The 19,473-nt window shown below is 37.5% G+C and overlaps 1 protein-coding gene and 1 pseudogene across 2 annotated transcripts in view; one reads left to right on the plus strand and one right to left on the minus strand.

Annotated features, from left to right (window-relative positions):
* FRMD5 (FERM domain containing 5) overlaps nucleotides 1-13,033 on the minus strand; it is a 410,262-nt gene extending 397,229 nt beyond the window's left edge. The window contains exon 1 of the mRNA XM_082388788.1: nucleotides 12,959-13,033. The gene's annotated coding sequence lies outside the window, so the exon portion shown is untranslated. The remainder of the gene's footprint in view (nucleotides 1-12,958) is intronic.
* LOC309627150 (MORF4 family-associated protein 1 pseudogene) lies at nucleotides 13,033-18,708 on the plus strand (annotated as a pseudogene). The gene has a single exon. The product of its transcript is annotated as an MORF4 family-associated protein 1 pseudogene (transcript).
* Nucleotides 18,709-19,473: the final 765 nt, after the last annotated feature.

Here is a 19,473-nt window from a genome sequence, read left to right on the forward strand (position 1 = left end):
AAAAAATGAGGCAAATAGAAAGTCACCATTAGAACACCACAGTAGCAATTGCTACAGGCAAGATCAATCAAATGTTAAAATCATTGAGTGAAACAGTAAAATCCAAATAAAGTATGGAGTTCAGTCAATAGTAATGTATCAATGTTGGCTCAATAGCTGTGACAAATGTATATGTAAGATGTTAACAATAGGGGGAAATGGGTATATGGGAACCCTATGTACTATCTTTGCAATCTTCCTGTAAATTTAAAACTACTCTTAAATATTTGTGGAATATTACAAAGACAAAATTCCAATTCTCAATTACAATGAGAAAAAAATAGTAACATTGCAGTGGAGAAACCTGGCAGACAGCACCTTAACCGAATGATCAAGGTTAATATCACCAGTAATTAGACATGTCAATATCATGTACCCCCTGATAAAGGATGTGCTGAGGACATTGTCTCTGTGAAATTTTTCTCAAAAATTTATAACCTCAATCTAATAATGAGAAAACATCAGAAAAACCTAAATTGAGGGACAGTTTACAAATTTCTTGATCTGTAATACTTAAAAGTGTCAAGGTCATGAAAGACAAGGAAGGACTAAAGAACTATCAGACATTAGAGGAGACTAAAAGAGACATGACAGCTAAATGCAATGTAGGAGCCTAGGTCAGATCCTGGAACAGAAAAAGGGTATTAGTGAAAAACTGCTGATATCCAGATTAAGTCTATGTTTAGTTAATAGTATGTACCAATGTTAATTTCCCAGTTTTGATAAATGTACCATGGCTACATGCTAACATTAGAGGAACCTAGGAAAAGGGTATATAGGAATTCTTATATAGGTGTATAGGAAGGGTGTAAGGAATATAGATTTGTGCTATCTTTGCAACTCTTCTGTAAGCCTAAAATTATTTTGTATTTAATTTAAAAAGTAAAAGCTGTATGTAAATAATACACAAATTAGTTCTCTTCTGCTTCCTATGGCTGAAGGAAAGTCCTATTAAGTTTTAATACTCTGTGTGGTATAACTTAACAAACACAATCACTACGTATGAAATCTTCCCTTCAGAAAGACAAATACTATTATATCATAAGCTCCTTGAGAACAGGGACCATATTTTATTCATCCTGCATCCTTGATGCCTGGCACATAGTAAGTACTTAATAAATGCCTACTGAACTGAACTATGCTATATAGATGCATGTATAGATGTATATTACATATACACATACACACACAGATACATATGCATATATCAAGGTAAGGGGGAAGCAAAAGATTACAATCGTAAAGACATGTGTTCCTGAAACTGAAGAGCCAAATTCAAAAATAAAACATCCCATGAATTAATTGAGCATGTTGTATAAGCTCAGATGCTATAAACACATCCGTCTTTTCCTCTCTGATAAGCTTTTGGGCTATTTGACAGAACACGTTTACCTTTGCCACCTGGCGACAGGATGGCAATAATAGCAGTGGCTGACAGCCTCTCCACTTTTCTCCTATGAGACACCTCCCACAAAATGTTCAGAGTTCCCTGCATAACCATAAAAGAGAGTCTCTTGACGGTTTCTGTCAGCTGACAGCAGCATGGCATGACTGAAAAGGGAAATCATGCAGTGGGAAATAACAGGCTGCCTTTTTGCACACCCACTTTGTCTCCCACCCAGCATGAATAAGAGAATAGGGACTAAAAGAGGGAAACGAGTACAAGACTGAACATTTTACCCAAATTTTCAGTGATAGATAGAAAGGGCAGATGGTAGCTGGATCAGATAAGAGTTGTTTTTATCTTGTTTTTTCTAGATCCTTTTCTTTGTATGTGTCTGAATACATACGTGTGTGAGAAAGAGAAAGAGAGAGAGATACAGAGAAAGGGGGGAGACTGGGATTCATTTCTGAATGTGTGTAAGAGGCCATATGCAGCCACAGTTACACACAGACACTTAGAGGTGTAGATAGAATTGGAGACAAAACTGCCTGCCTGCCAATTTTTCTAAATAAATATGTTCACAGATTTCATAGCATTAATGAACTGAAAAATAACCACATATTGAAGCTGGATGCAGCTGTCTACACTAAGTTTGAGAATATTTTAAGTGAATATTAAACTAATAATAGAGACTTCCCTGGCGGTCCAGTGGTTAAGACTCCGCGCTTCCACTGCAGGGGGCGAGGGTTCCATCCCTGGTGGGGGAACTGAGATCCTGCGTACCACGCAGTGCAGCCAGAAAAATAGAAATAAAATAAAAAGGAAGTCTTCATTTAAAATAAACAAATAAATAAATAAACTAATAATAGAAATTAGAGAGGCCAAGTTCTCAAAGATGCTTGAGTAAGCAGCCAGTTAACATAATAGAGGAGGAGTACATAGTTTGGATATCAGATGTTAGATTCATGGGTATTCATCATAACTTTATAATTTCAATGTATGATATATATGTCTTGTGAGTCAAAATGTATGTCCTGGGAGTATGCTAAAAAGATAATATGAAGGCTTCCCTGGTGGTGCAGTGGTTGAGGGTCTGCCTGCTAATGCAGGAGACACGGGTTCGAGCCCTGGTCTGGGAGGATCCCACATGCCGCAGAGCAACTAGGCCCGTGGGCCACAACTACTGAGCCTGCGCGTCTGGAGCCTGTGCTCCGCAACAAGAGAGGCCACGACAGTGAAAGGCCCGCGCACCGCGATGAAGAGTGGCCCCCACTTGCCACAACTAGAGAAAGCCCTCGCACAGAAATGAAGACCCAACACAGCCATAAATGAATAAATTTAAAAATAAAAAATAAAGAAATAAAGGCAGAAAAAAAAATTTTTTAAAAAGATAATATGAAAAAAATTTTAATTGGTTTATAAGCAACTACAAATGTTTAAATTTAAAAAGTCGACGTGCAAGCTACAGTTATGATACATGAATAATGATGCTCAGAGTTGACTGATATGATGTCTGAAGCATTGTTGTGACAGCTTTGACACATTCCTGAGCTGGGCTGAGAAATATTTATCCTGATGTCAACAAACCTGTGCAGCGTTGAATTTTAATAGTAATTTTAGTAATAAAGATGTTTTTTTTACTGTGGACTACAAATAACAGATGGTTGATCAAGACAGACAAAATCTAGCCCAAACCCTCTAATGGCCCAACTAAGAGAGAGTGGCAGGGATAAACTCCAGCTCAGGTCAGACTCCACAGCCCATGTTTGTTCCACTATATCATATCCTTTCAAAGTGCTAGTGCCAGTAAAGCTCTAACTAAACATCATCCCAGAGAAACTTAGCTGAAAGTCAGCCTTATGAGAGAAATGAAAGCACCACTTGACACACTGATTCTAAAAGTTATATAGAACGGCAAAAGTAGCAAAAACAGCCAAGGCCCTTGTGAAGAACCAGAAAAGAGAATTTAATCTCCTGGATATAAAGACACAGTATAAAACTTGAGGAATTAAGACAGTGTGGTGTTGGTGCGAGGATAGACAAATAGAAGAAAATATAGAGCTCATGCATTGATCAACATTGGATTTTAACAAAGGTGCTACTGCAGAGCAGTGCAGAAAGAACAGTCTTTTCAATAAATGATGCTTGAATCTTGGGGAGAAAAAAAGAAACTTAACCTTTAACTCATACCATACATAAAAATTAATTCAAGGTGGATTGTAGATCTAAATTTAAAAGTCAAAAAATGTTTCTAGAGAATAATACAGCACATTTTCATGATTTTGGTGTAAGGAAACACCAAAAACAAGACACATAAATTTAAAAGTTGATAAATTTGACTCAAATTAAAATTAAGAACTTCTGTTCATCAAAAGAAGTTTGATTTTCGTGATTTTGGTGTAAGGAAACACCAAAAACAAGACACATAAATTTAAAAGTTGATAAATTTGACTCAAATTAAAATTAAGAACTTCTGTTCATCAAAAGACATTATTAAGAGAATGAAAAAACAATCAGCAAAAAGAAAAAGAACTTTACAATGTATATAACTGACAGAGGGCTTATATCCAGAGTACATAAAGGACTACTAGAAATCAATAAGAAAATGGTAAACAATCCAGTTGAAAAGTATGCAGGAGATTTGAGCAGGCATTTCACAAAAGAGGATATCAAATAGCCAATAAACATATTAAATTTGCCCAACCTCATTAGTAATCAGGGAAATGCAAATTAAAACTGCAATTGGATAATACTACATATTCACTAGAATAGCTAAACTTAAATAGACTGACCGTAACAACTGTTGGCAAGGAGGTGAAGCTCTAAGAACTCTCATACTCTGTTAGCAGAAGTGATACAACCACAATTTGACTTTACTAAAGTTAAGGACATATCCCATGACCCAGCAATTCAACACTCTGATACCCAATAGAAATGTGTGCACATATATACCAAAGAGACATGTACATAAATGTTCATGCAAGTATTATTTGTAACCTCTCCAAACTGGAAACAACCCAAATATGACATCAGCAGTGGAATGGATAAAAATGTAATGTGATATATTTGTACAATGGAATGATGTACAGCAAATGAAAACAAACAGACTATACCTACGTTAAGGATAAATCTCACAAACATAAGGATGAGTAAAAGAAACTAGATACCAAAGAATACATAATGTGTTATTCCATTTGTAGAAAGTTTGAAAAAAACAGGCAAGACTGAACAACAGTGTTTTAGAGCACATGCTTAGAGAAGTCAAGAAAATGGTTACCTTTGGGAGAACAAAGGAGATAGTAATTGAGAGAGAGTTGCTGGTGATGTTCTTTTTCTTGAGCTGGGCAGTGGTTACATGGGTGTTTATTTTGGGATAATTTGCTGAGCTATTCATTTTTGTATTGTGCACTTTGCTAAATGAGAGTTCTATTTCACAACAAAAAAGGTTTTAAAAAAAAGCAGGATCTTTTTAATCCCCATTATATTCCACAGAGGGGAGAAAAGTATTGACCACTTATATGTTAGGTTTGGTGCTCCTTTTCTGAAGCCAAGGGAAGAATGGCATACAAAGATGCATGTCATGATTCCTGCCCTTAAGAAGCTTATAATCTTATAAGGATGAGAGATACATAAAGTATTACAAGGTAGGATTAAATGAGCAGCAAATATAGATACCATTCTGCTATTTGCATTAGTTGGGTTCCTACTAAATGTTATATTATCTAAAAAGTGCATTATAAAAGTGATTGTCTCCACTCCTGGGTATGTAACTGAAAAACACTAAGTTGAAAAGATACATGTACCCCAGTGTTCATAGCAGCATTATTTACAATTGCCAAGATAGGGAAGCAATCTAAGTGTCCATCAACAGATGAATGGACAAAGAAGATATGGTATATATACGTATGTATATACACACACACACACACAATGGAATACAACTCAGCCATAGAAAAGAATGAAATTTTGCCATTTGCAGCAACATGGATGGACTTGGAGGGTATTATGCTAAGTGAAATAAGTCAGACAGAGAAAGACAAATACTGTATGATACCACTTCTATGTGGTATCTAAAAAATACAACAAACTAGTGAATATAACAAAAAAGAAGCAGACTCACAGATATAGCGGACAAACTAGTGGTTACCAGTGGGGAGAGGGAAGGGAGAAGGGGCTATATAGGGGTAGGGGATTAAGAGGTACAAACTATTATGTATAAAATAAGCTACAAGGATGTATTGTACCATATGGGGAATATAGCCAATATTTTATAATAACTATAAATGGAGTAAAACCTTTAAAAATTATGAATCACTATATTGTACACCTGTAACTTATATAATACTGTACATCAACTATATTTCAATAAAAAATTTTAAGTGATTGTCTCAATGGGAAGAATTGAGATATAACAAAGAAAAATAATAAAGTTATTTTTCTTCAGTATTTTCAGCAATGGAGATGTTTTTGTTATTGTGGCCTAAAAATAACAGACTGGTTGATCAAAACAGACAAAAACAAGCCTGAACCTTTCTCATGGCCCTTTAACTTCACACACTGAAGCTTTTCCATTTCTGTTATCATCTTTGGCCCTGAAATTTTCCAAGCACTTATGTTCCAGAAAGATAATTTTTAAAATCTTATTAACATTTACTCTAATGATATGAAATCCAGCAGCTCTAATGACATTGCATATCTTTTCAAAGAATTTATTACCCTTGACTTTTGCATAAGTCATGGCCTTTATTTTCCTAGCTCTACACAATATTATCATTAACCAGGACTTCTTATACACACTGTTATCACCTTTATTACCCATTGTAATGAAAGATATGAGACACAAGTGAAATAAGATGCAAAATAAATTCCAGCCCAGTTCACAAAATGAGCCGCCAGCCATTCATTCAGCCTTACGTTTCTATAGCAACAAGCAGCGGCAGTTCCATAGCACCAGCATGTTATAGAACCTGCAGCCAGTCTAGGCACTGCAATTCACGTTCTCTATGTATTTAATTACATCCAGTTTGCAATATGAAAACCAACTGTAGGTGAAATGCCTGTGTATGTAAGTTGCTATGGAAATATGCAGAGGGAAATGTTTAATTCGTTCTTGGAGGGAAATTGAAGTTCAGGGAAGGTTTCACATTTGATCTGTGTTTTAAGTAAAGAGAAGGTGTCCGCAGGTGTTGAAGAGGGGGAGGCACCTCCAGGTCAGGATGCAGTGAGAACAAAGCCAGGAAACACTGCTGCGAAAGCCCAGAGAACAGAAATTAAACTGCATGGTTGAAATAGGGTTTTTTGAAAGTGAGTCTTCAAAATCTTTTAAAACACTGCAAATGTATATCCATCTCACTGTGTAGAACTAGTATATCTTATTTCCTCAGAACAGAAGCTGTTGCTCCTCAGTCACTTCTCAATGACATATTTAGATGATTTCACTCCAGTTAATCTGCATTCATTTTCTTCCCATTAGACACTTTCCCCCTTTATAAAAATGACTATAATTCACAAAAGGCACTGGCAGTCTCTGATAAAATTATATCTCTATGGACAGGCTTTAGAGTGATTTGGCAACATGAATACTGAACTCTAAGCAGGATATCTCGGTCCTGATCCTCCAAGGAGCATGTCCTTCAAGGAGCTCCGTGATCCTGCTTAAGTCACTGAACCTGTTTTGACCTCAACTTTATTTACCTGTAAAACAAGATGATCTCCAAGATCCCTTCTATTATAATAGTCCTTTCAGATGGTGAACCATAAGCTAATCAGCAGCCTAATGTCCTAATCTGATGCTAGGAGATCTGCCTCAGATACCTGGCACAAAACAGATATTAAAATATTTGCTTCCTAAGAAATGGGCTTTCAGATAGAGTTCCTCAGACAACGCTAAGGCAAGGGAAAGAACCTCAGTCTAGGTACGTGACAAACTATACTATAATGCTCATCTGTCATTAAAGTTTAGTTCAATTAGATTCAGAAATCTCTATACTTGACCAATGCTATGCTTTTTTAAAAAATTGTAGTAAAATATGCATAACATGAAGTTCACCTTTTAAACCATTTTTAAGTGAACAATTCAGTGGCATGATATACATTATCAATGTTGAATAACCTTCACAGCTATTTATTAACGCTATGCTTTTGTGTTTTGCTTTCTCCCCCAGAATTTCCTTAGAAAATATTATTTTAATTACATTTTCTCTTTCTCTCAGCCGAATTAAAAGGTAAAGGACATTTCACGCCTCTATCACAGTGGTTCTCAAATTGGGGGACATCTTCCCCCCCTCAGGGGATATTTGGCAATGTCTGGAGACATTTTTGGTTGTCACAACTGAGGAGATGCTATTGACATCTAGCAGGTACAGGCTAGGGATACTGCTAAACATCCCACAGTGCACAGGACAGCCCCACACACAGACTTAACTATCCCAAAATGTCATTAGGGTCACTTTTAAGAATCCTTGCTCTTTCAGAATCAATATGGGACTCAATGTCTCTCACTCTCAGCAATGGAGACGCGTGGTAGCAGCAAGATTGGGAAAGTTTTGAAACCTAACGGAAAACAGCAAGGCTTGGGCAGATAAAGTGTAGAAACCAAATAAGGATGAGCTGTGAACATTTCCGTGTGGTGATGTCCTCACTGTTCTGCTCTCTGATTCTGTGGTAATGGTCATTTAATAACCCTTCCTGTAGTACAAGGTTTATCAGTGGTTTATCAGTATAATATTTAAAAGGTCAGTCCAAAAGGCAAGAGGTCTAAACTGAGAAAGGCAGTGTTTAATGACTTCTTCCTTTGGGATGAGTTCTTTCTAAGAGGCAATCTCTCCTTGAAATCTGGCTTCTATTGCACCTTGATTACTCCCATCTCATCTCATCCTTAATTTACTGGAAATATGTCTGGCTCTGATTTTGACTTGTTTGAGATCTTTTTTCAAAGAAGACTACTAGCTTGGTTAAACCCAGCTGAGCTCACTACCAGAAAAAGTAAGTAGTAGTTCCTTTTATAACCTCATTGCATTCTAATATGTTTTCATGAATTGGAAATAAAGGGATAGAATTGCAGCTTGTCTGGCAATTGCAGATAACCCTAGAAGACTGTCACATCAGTGATCATCATCCTTCACGTGTGCCGAAGAACAACAACAATGAAAAAGATGAGAACAATTGGCTTATTAGAAAAATTTAGCAGTGTTGTAAATGAAACATAATTAGAAAGGTAAATTTGCTATAGTAAAGAATATGCGGGGGCTTCCCTGGTGGCACAGTGGTTGAGAATCTGCCTGCCAATGCAGGGGACACAGGTTCGAGCCCTAGTCTGGGAAGATTCCACATGCCGCGGAGCAACTAGGCCCGTGAGCCACAACTACTGAGCCTGCGCGTCTGGAGCCTGTGCTCTGAAACAAGAGAGGCCGCGATAGTGAGAGGCCCGCACACCGCGATGAAGAGTGGCCCCCGCTTGCCACAACTAGAGGAAGCCCACGCACAGAAACGAAGACCCAAACACAGCCAAAAATTTAAAAAATAAAAAAATTTTTAAAAATAAAAAAAATAAAAAAAAAGAATATGCATTATAATCAGCTTTCAATAGTATTATATGACCTGCTTTTAGAATTTATATCCCTGTTCTCTTTTAGAAAAGATATGATTTAAAGTAATCTAACCTCTGGAGTTTATAGCTCTACTTTGGCCACTGTGTACACTGTCAGTTCAGTTCATCCACATTTCCTTTAAGAGTGATCTGTTAGATCAGTTTTTAAATTTCAGGACTTTGACTACTCATTTAAAGAGCATAAATCATTTTGACCCTAGGTAGGTATACATTAGAAATTAACTGAACTGTCCTAGGACACAAATATAGGGAAATGGCCAGGTTGTTAGGTTCTGTATTTGATGTTTTATGAAGACTCAAATGATTGTTGTTGGGAAAAGATCACAGCTTTTGACCCAAAGAGAAGTGATTAGCTCATGGAATGATGTTAAAAACAGAGGTAACTAGAGCAGCATTTCCTAAGGTATGCTCCATGGGACATTAATTCCAAGGAAGTTGGCGATTGATATGGCAAAAAAAAGAGGAGGATTTTTAAACCAAGACCCAAATTAATTAGTAGGTTCAGTAAGTGAAAATGTCAGTTCTCGAAGAGGCAGGCATCAGTTAAAATGATTTTTAAACATAGCTCCCTGATTTTTTTTTTTTACTCAAGAGAGCATTAAGTAATAACTGGATATTACCCACACTGGTTTTTTTAGCCACCTGCTCCTGGTGATCTTTCTCCTGGAAAGCAGAGCTAGAGATTGACCCCACGTTTTCCTTAAGACATGACCTGGTTACTGCAGCCTCCCGGGTGACCTGCCTTCTTCTCTTTTAATCAAGATTGACAGTGAAGACATCCAACCACTACTTCTTCCTTCTCATTTGGAGCACTAAAAGATAGGTTTCCTCTCTTCTCTACTAGAAATATTATAAAGTGGTAAGCATGCAAACATTTTTGTAACATTATAGTTCATCTGATATATTCTTTCCTTCCCTTTGATATAATTTATATACATTATTTTGTGGAAGAAGAACAACCTAAGCCTAAGCTAATACAATATTTTCCCAGTGACAGCTTAGCTCATCAAATGACAGTTTATGATGTCTAAATACTCACAGGCATATGGCTACAGTCTCATCTTGTTATTCAACACATGCAAAGTTAATAGGTTTCCTTGTACATGAATGTTTATAGCAGCATTATTTGTAAATAATAAATAAAAAATAATGAAGTACTGATGCAGGCTACAAACATGTATGAACCTCAAACCTTATGTTAAGAAGACAGCTAAGAAAGAAGACAGCTAGGACTTCCCAGGTGGCACAGTGGTTAAGAATCCGCCTGCCAATGCAGGGGACACAGGTTTGAGCCCTGGTCTGGGAAGATCCCACATGTCGCGGACAAACTAAGCCCATGCACCACAACTACTGAGTCTGCGCTCTAGAGTCCGCAAGCCACAACTACTGAGCCCACACATCGCAACTACCGAAGCCCGCGTGCCTAGAGCCCATGTTCTGCAACAAGAGAAGCCACCGCAATGAGAAGCCCACACACCACAACAGTGTGTAGCCCCCACTCGCTGCAACTAGATAAAGCCCACATGCAGCAACGAAGACCCAACACAGCCAAAAAAATAAAAAAAAAGAAGACAGCTAAGTGAACCTTAGGCTAAGTGAAAGAAGACAGTCACAAAGGACCACATACTGTATGAGTCCATCTATATGAAATGCCCAGAAAAGGCAAACCTGTAGAAAAAGAAAATAACCCTAGACCTTGTGGGGCAGGAGGATGGGGAGTGACATCTTATGCGTTTCTTTTGAGATAATGAAAATGATCTGAAATTAGTGGTGATGGTTGCAAAACTCTGAAAATACACCAAAATCACTGAATTATACATTTTAAATGGGTGAACTTTATGGTAAGTAAATTGTATCTCAATGAAACTGTTTAAAAAGTTAATAGGTTTCTTTACTATAAAACTTCTCAGGACTTTAATATCTTGATGTAATTTGTGAATCTTCAAGAGGAAGGTTGAGAATGAAGCGCTTACCAAAATGATTTGCCCCATGGACCCATGCTCCCCAACCCCAACTACTTTTTGAGCATTCCCATGGAATTGGTGTTTCTATGTATCCATTAAGAAAACTCTAATCTAGGACATATAAACAATCTTTAAAGAAGTTCTAAGCAAGAGGTAAATACTTGTTAATCCTTGGATAACGATTTGAAGGAATAATTCAATGGATTTAGGTGAGATGGGTCAGGTCTTGCTACTTTAGCCAAAGTTATATGTAAATAATACTATAGCTAAGACTTATATTCTACTCTTGATCTTACCCCAAGGGCAGAGAAGCAATAAAACATTTATTCTAACAAGCAGTGTTTCAAGTTAGTAAATTCTTAGACTTAATTTGCTCCCATTCAAAAATTACCCCTCAGTGGAAGAGGAAAAGGAAGAAAGGCAGTGGAGAGAGGTCTCCTGCTGCAAGCATGATGGAGAACCGGCCATCAGTCTTGCTCGTATAGGTCCTGCTTGGGGAATAAAAGGCAGATGTGAGGAGCACCAGGAATAATGAAACTTTCCAGGTGCTACCTACTATTCCCCTCCTGGACTAAGGGAGCTTTTTGTCTTGTTAACTAAGCTAGCTGACTAAACCAGAAACCTTGTTTCCTTTTCCTGTGGAATTCATTTCTCAAAGCCTCAGTCAGCCATCCCTAATATTTCCTAGAAGTGAAGAACAGCCTGGACAGATGTTTCCTCCAAAACAACCTCCCAGAGAGTGAAAAAAAAAGAAGAAGAAGAAGAAATAAGGGGGCACAGGGATGACCACACTTTATGAGTTCATTATCAGAAGAAAATTTTAGTACTTTTTCTTATGTATCTCTTACACACTGGCAGGAAGAGGTGAAAGGTATGACATGGTATTCAGTCAAGAAAATTGATTTCATTATGATAGAGGATAAAGCCAGAGGAGTGAAAGTGAGATTCACAGCTTAAAACTGAAGACAACTACATCCCCATACAGCTCTTGCATAGATTTGAGAAAATAGAAAGATCTGAGGTTGTCAGGTGGAGATCTTCAAGGAGGTAGTGAAGCGATGTGCAGTTTTTCTCTATAGCTGAAAAAATTTCTGCAGCTATAAAAATGGCTATAAGTTAATTTACAAAGAAACTTCTGACCATTTCTCCAGGGTTCCCTATTTCAGTGAATGGCCCAGGAGTGATCCAGTTGCCGAAATTAAAAACTGTTTCCCTGACTCTATCATTTCTCACCTGAATTATTGCAACAGTCTCCTAACTGGCCCTCTATATACCGTCTATATACTTGAGGCACAATCACACTTGGCTGGAAAAGTCCTTCTAAATCATAAATCTGATTGCATCATTCTCTCTTAAAACTTTTTCATGGCTTCTTATTACTCTTAGGTAAAAATCCAGATGCCTTAATATGAACTTCTCCATAATCTGGCCCTCACTTATCTCTTCATCTTCATCTCTTGACACTTCTTTTTCTAGTCTCTACACCAGGGGATCCAAAGTGGAGTGAGTGTACAAGACCATCCTTTGGGTGTGGGATGAAAATATTTGAACTTCTACAGATTGAGAAGCAGGAACAGAAGCTGAAGAAATGGCATACATTAAGAGTCTGGAGTGAGCCAAGCCATAACTACGTGCCAGTGGAAGTTTAGAGGAAGCAAACACTCTGAGGAAGAAGGGACTATTAGGGAATTATGGGGAAAAGAAAGATAGAGGCACCAGAAAGAGAAGGTGGTTCCTAGAGCTCTATTCCTGATAGATGAACTTCTGGTTCTACTTCCAATCTATATACATCCTTATAATACACCCTCCTTTTCCTTGAGAAAAGGTTCTTATTTATATTTTTAAAATGTCTTGGAAGAGTGGTATTTGTTCCATGCAACCATAAGAATCTACCTAAAAAACCTGGTGTCCATCTATAGGGATTGGTTAAAGAAAATAAAATATATCTTTCTATGCATTTACCAAAAGTGAATATGTAGGTCCTCTGCTTCTTTGCGCCCGACTTGCATCCTGCGGTTCCGGAACGGCGGGGGAAGATGCGGTCCTTGGACATCGCGGAGCTGGCAGAGCCGGAGGAGGTGGAGGTGATGGAGCCCGAGGAGGACTTTGAGCAGTTCCTGCTCCCAGTCATCAACGAGATGCGCGAGGACATTGCGGCGCTCACCTGCGAGCATGGGAGAGCCTACCTGCAGAACGGGAGCAAGCTGTGGGAGATGGACAGTATGCTCGTCCAGATCAAGACGCAGGTGGAGGCCTCAGAGGAGAGCGCGCTCAACCATCTGCAGAATGTGGACAATGGAGTCGAGGGCAGAGGGACCAAATGGTGCAAGAAGGCGGAGGAGAAGGCCAAGGAGATCGCGAAGATAGCAGAGATGCTGCTGGAGCTGCTCTGGGGGATAGAGAAGAGTGAGTCATCCTGAAGAAGGGTCAGCGGTTTACAGCCAATGGATTCTGGTCAACTGATGGAGATTGGCTGACACCCTGGAGAAGCTGAAACCAGAGAGCCTTTTGTTTTCTCTTTTTTTCTCTGTCTACGCTCTGTCCTCACTTACACCACGTTTCTATGGTCTGTGGTTAATGACCTCAATGTGAGTTTTGACTGTTTTCTTTGGGGAGGTAACTTTTATTTGGAAAATGCTCTCACAAGACTTAGGGCCTAGATTGTAAGCTCTTGCAGCAGTCACATTTGTTCCTGGGCTTTCGTTATTCCTAAGTTTTTGAGGTGCTTTGCTCTTCTTGTGTGACCTGATAGCTCCCTGGAACTTTGAGTCTGTGTGTAACAGATAAGACTCAGAGGTGGAGTTCTCCAGCTCTGAAGGTGCTGAAGGAGCTGCATTATTTCTAGAAGACGACTCCATGAAGCGATTGCTAAAGAAGCTGAAGAAGGGATTAGACTTCAACTGGGAATGTGAATGGGGCTGATCTGGCTAGGACTGATGAATCAGAAGAAGGGCTGCAGGATGGTATTGTATTTGGGGACTTTAATTTCTCTGTGAGAACAAAGGAGGAGAGATGTATTTTGTTCAAATTTTAAGTTTTATGCGGCACACTGATGTAACCTGTCTGGTCATATTGTTTGGACAACCTAACTTAGCTTTATGTGACATGGAACCTAGAATAGGAGACAAGATAGATCTTGGTATTCTGTGTAATCGATGTAATACCCTGATGCATTTCAGGGGATTCGGACATAAAATGAAAGAGATATTTGCAAAGGCCCTTGAGGGTCTGGGGAAGAAAAGCAAGGGCTGTCTGTTTTGGACCCTAAACTGAACAGGGACGAGGTATCTTCAAGATTCATAAATTGTCTAGCTGTAAGTTCATTTCAGTAGCAGACCTGAGAAGTATTTGAGGTCAAAACTCTACCGTGTGTTTAAAAAAAAATTTACCATGTTAATAAAAGTATTCATTTGCTTAAAAAGACAAGACCTAAAAAAAAAAAAAGTGAATATGTAGTGCTAATTTGATTAACATGGAAAGTTGCTTCCAAGGTATTTTTAAGTGAAAAAGCAGGTCACAAAAATTTTGTTTAATATTTTGTGTGTGTATGTATGTAGACAGAAAAAAATCAGGAAAGATCTATACTAAAATGTTAGTAGTGGTTATATTTGGATGGGTGGAATTGTGGGCAATTTTCACTTTTTGTTTTTCCTTTCTGATTATCTGATTTGTTGTTGTTTTGAGCATGCATTAGTTTCAGAAACATGAAGGTAAACTATTAAATTTTTTTCATTTCTATGAAGAGAAAATATTAAATTATTTCCATTCTTTAAAAAAAACAAGAAAAATTTAGACTTTTAGGATTCTCCTTATATGTGGTAGAGTGACTAAGGATGAGCCAACTACATCCAGAGGGAATAAATCTTTTTCATTCATTCGTTAAACATAATATATGTGAGACACAGCACTAGATGATGGAAAGATAAATGGGACAAAATTCTCATCTTTAAGGATCTCACAGTCTAACAAGATGATAAATATGTAAACTAATAGCTGTAATACAGGTATAATAAGTGTAATATCATGTAAGTTAGGTGTAGCAGGACGCAAGGAAGAAATCGTTGGGGAAGAGACATTCAAACAGGATCACAAAAGGCTTAGAGAATGAGAAGGGAGTGCTTTCAAGGGAAGAGAATGAGAAGGGTGTGCGTTCAAGGCACGAAGGCATGAAATAGCACAGGGTACACAGGGCGTCATCTAATCACATATCATTTGACATAAGTTACTTGGCTATGGAAATGAACAGATATTCTTTAAAATATCAATGATTTTTAATATAGATTTTAAATAACCCTAATAATGCCCAGATGTCAAAAGAAAGAACATTGTGTACACTGATATAATGTTAATAAGAAAGTGTTCACAGACATATTTCAAAACATATTAGTATTTCAAAGTTACTATACTACTCTGCTGAAAAATGTGTTTTTTTGCAAACACTGGCTTCTGTTCTGTCTTGGGATGTCATGTGCTACCTCTCCAAGATACTGACAAATCAAAATAGTACCTGGACAGGAAGAGCGAAGTGAGTTCAATCCATCATCATGTTTACTTGATATAGATCAGGGGACTGCACTGCTGAAAACAACACAAACAACATGCTGAAACTAACATATTCAGTGAAAAATTATGTAGGTTAAAAAAAAAGCTTTTAGCTTCTACTTAAAGCTCAGACAATGGATAAACAAGGATCCCTTAAAGGGCACTATATGACACATGACTAGCTCTCCTCACAGCTGTGTCTTCTGCCTGAACATCAGTGCAAGAGGATTTATTGTGGTACCATACTAGCATCAGCAGCAAGTACACTGTTTCAGGGAACCAAAATTAACAAATAAAGGTTTGGAAAATTACAGGATGATCACTTGAAATTAGCCCCACATAAAGTTCCACTACATTAAATGGGGCCATATTTAATTGGGTCATTACAGAACAATGTCTAGCAGAGAAAGCCACCAAGAGCTAGACGATTAGATGAAATGCAGTACAAACAAACAAACAAAAAAAATAGGGCAGAAACCTTGGGTTTTCTGCCAAGTCCAGAAAAAAATACATTGCAGCAGGCTGTGCAGAGGCATGACCGTCTTTTCATTGGTTACCGAGAATCTAAGTCTGGTTTTTAAAACTTACAAAGGAAATAGAAGTGAAATGTTAAGGAACAAGACCCACTATATTTTGGAAAGGTATGTGAGAAGTAGTGATTGATTAGTAAAAATATTTACTGAATTCCTACTATGTGTCTACTATCTACTGTGCTACCTGCTAAGAAGAGAGAAAATAAAAGTGACACAATGTGTGCATTTTGGAGTTCATAGCTAACTGGCCAGGCAAGATACACCAATGTGAAAGAGTAGAGTAACAATGTAAGGTTAAATGATTATTGCCAAAGTGATGCAGTTTGTGGACAATTAGTGCATAATTCAGAAGAGAAAGACATGAGCTGAGCTGGAACTTGAAGATCTCAGAGCGAGAGAGAGAGAAGATTTATACTAGATCTTGAAGAAAGCTTGGATTCTAAACCGAGGTTGGTCTTTAACCATTAGAATGATTTTGAGCAAGTCACACTATTTCTCTGGATTTTCATCTTCACTTATAAACTGGAAGTTTTAAACCAGGCAGTCTCTAAAATCTCTTCCTATTCTAAAATTCCATAATTCCAGAACATTTTTTTAAAAGGTGAAATGGTTAAGAGAGTATTCAGAAAGTGTTTTAGACAAATCCAAAGAAACTGGGAAGAAAGAAGTGAGCAGTCATTGGAGAAGGGGAAGAAAGCCTAATGATGTGAGGTCAAAACAAAATCACAGCCTACTCCATACTATCAGTTAATATGGTCCTTCAGAAAAACACCTACTAAAAGTCTAGTAGGAGGCACATATGTCACAGAAAAATAAACTGCTATGGTAGAAATCTAAAGAACATCGTGGAGGCACAATAAGATAGTGGTCATTTCTACTTGGGAGCAGCAAGGCATGGGAGGTGTCAAAAGGAGGTGTTTTAAAGGAGGTAGACTGAGTAGTTTCCTTGTTGCGTATTGGTAAAGGAAGAAGAGACTGAAAGATTCAGGAGGACATTTCTGTCTCTGCTGTATGCTCTGCAACTCCTCCTACCTGCAACAATATCTGGTACACAGCAGGCACTCAAATAATATTTAATTAATTAATTAGTCAATTTTAATTAATGCACACTTTATGATATAAAGCCTTGAACAAAGTAGGATTCCAATAACATAGGGACACAATAGTGAAGTTTTAAATATTTCATTTAATTCCAGGCTCTTGGATTAGGAAGAATTAATATTGTTAAAATAGCCATACTGGGACTTCCCTGGTGGTGCAGTGATTAAGAATCCGCTTGCCAATGCAGGGGACACAGGTTCGGGCTCTGGTCCGGGAAGACCCCACATGACGTGGAGCAACTAAGCCCATGCACCACAACTACTGAGGCTGCACTCTACAGCCCGCAAGCCACAACTACTGAGCCCACATGCCGCAACTACTGAAGCCCATGTGCCTAGAGCCTGTGCTCTGCAGCAAGAGAAGCCACTGCAATGAGAAGCATGCACACTGCAACGAAGAAGCCCCCACTCTCCACAACTAGAGAAAGCCCGTGTGCAGCAGTGAAGACCCAATGCAGCCAAAAAAAAAAAAAAAAGCCATACTACCCAAAGCAACCTACAGATTTAATGCAATCCCTATTAAAATACCCATGACATTTTTCACAGAACTGGAACAAACAATCCTAAAATTTATATGGAACTACAAAAGGCCCAGAATTGCCAAAGCAATCCTAAGGAAAAAGAAAGCTGGAGGGATAACCCGTCTAGACTTTAGACTATACTACAAAGCTGCAGTAATCAAAACAGTGTGGTATTGGCACAAAAAACAGATATATGGATCAATGGAACAGAATAGAAGGCCTAGAAATAGACCTATGCACCTATGGTCAATTAATCTATGACAAAGGAGGCAAGAATATACAATGGAGAAAAGACCATCTCTTCAACAAGTGGTGTTGGAAAAGCTGGATAGCTGAATGTAAATCAATTAAATTAGAACACTTCTTCAGACCATATACAAAAATAAACTCAAAATGGTTTAAAGACCAAAATATAAGACATGACACCATAAAACTCCTAGAAGAGAACATAGGCAAAACATTCTCTGATGCAAATCATAGAAATATTTTCTTAGATCAGTCTCCCAGAGCAAATAAATAAATAAATAAATAAATAAAAGCAAAAATAACAAATGGGGCCTATTCAAAATTTAAAGCTTTTGTACAGCAAAGGAAACCATCAACAAAATGAAAAGACAACCTACAGTATTGGAAAAAATATTTGCAAATGATGCAACCGACAAGAGGTTAATATCCAAAATATACAAACGGCTCATACAACTCAATATTGAAAAAACAAACAACCCAATCAAAAAATAGGCAGAAGATCTAAATAGACACTTTTCCAAAGAAGACATACAGATGGCCAACAGGCACATGAAAAGATGCTCAACTTTGCTAATTATTAGAGAAATACAAATCAAAACCACAATGAGGTATGACCTCACACCAGTCAAAATGGCTATCCTCAAAAAGTCTACAAATAATAAGTGCTGGAGAGGGTGTGGGGAAAGAGAACACTTGTATACTGTTGGTGGGAATGTAAGTTGGTGCAGCCACTATGGAAAATAGTATGAAGTTCCTTAAAAAACTAAAAATAGAGCTACTGTATGATCCAGCAATCCCACCCCTGGATATATATCTGGAAAAAATAAAAACTCTAATTTGAAAAGAAAAGCACACCCCAATGTTCACAGCAGCACTATTTACAATAGCCAAGACATGGAATCAAACCAAGTGCCCATCAACAGATGATTGGCTTAAGAAGATGTGGTATATATGTGTATGTATACAATGGAATATTACTCAGCCATAAAAAATGACATATTGCCATGTGCAGCAACATGGATGGACCTAGGGAATATTATACTTAGTGAAGTCGGACAGAGAAAGACAAACACTATATGATATCATTTATATGTGGAATCTAAAAAATAATACAAATGAATCTATATATAAAATAAAGACTTATAGAAAGCAAATTTATGGTTACCAAAGTGGAGAGGAAAGGAGGGACAAATTAGAAGCATGGGATTAATAGATACAAACTACTATACACGAAATAAATAAGCAATAAGGATTTACTGTATAACACAGGGAATTACATTCAATATCTTGTAATAACCTATAATGTAATATAATCTGAAATACATATATTGATATAATTGAATCACTTTGCTGTGTACCTTAAACCAACACAATACTGTAAATCAACTATACTTCAATTAAAAAAAACAAGCATTGCTCACTTCATAATAAACTTTTCAATTAAGTATTTTCTCAATCAACAATTATAGCAATAATATAATTGTGATCACATGGGTATCTGAGATATTTGTAACATTGTTATTAATAATGAAGAA

This window comes from Balaenoptera borealis (genome assembly GCF_965194805.1).
Source record: "Balaenoptera borealis genome assembly, chromosome: 3".
Taxonomy (NCBI): Eukaryota; Metazoa; Chordata; class Mammalia; order Artiodactyla; family Balaenopteridae; genus Balaenoptera; species Balaenoptera borealis.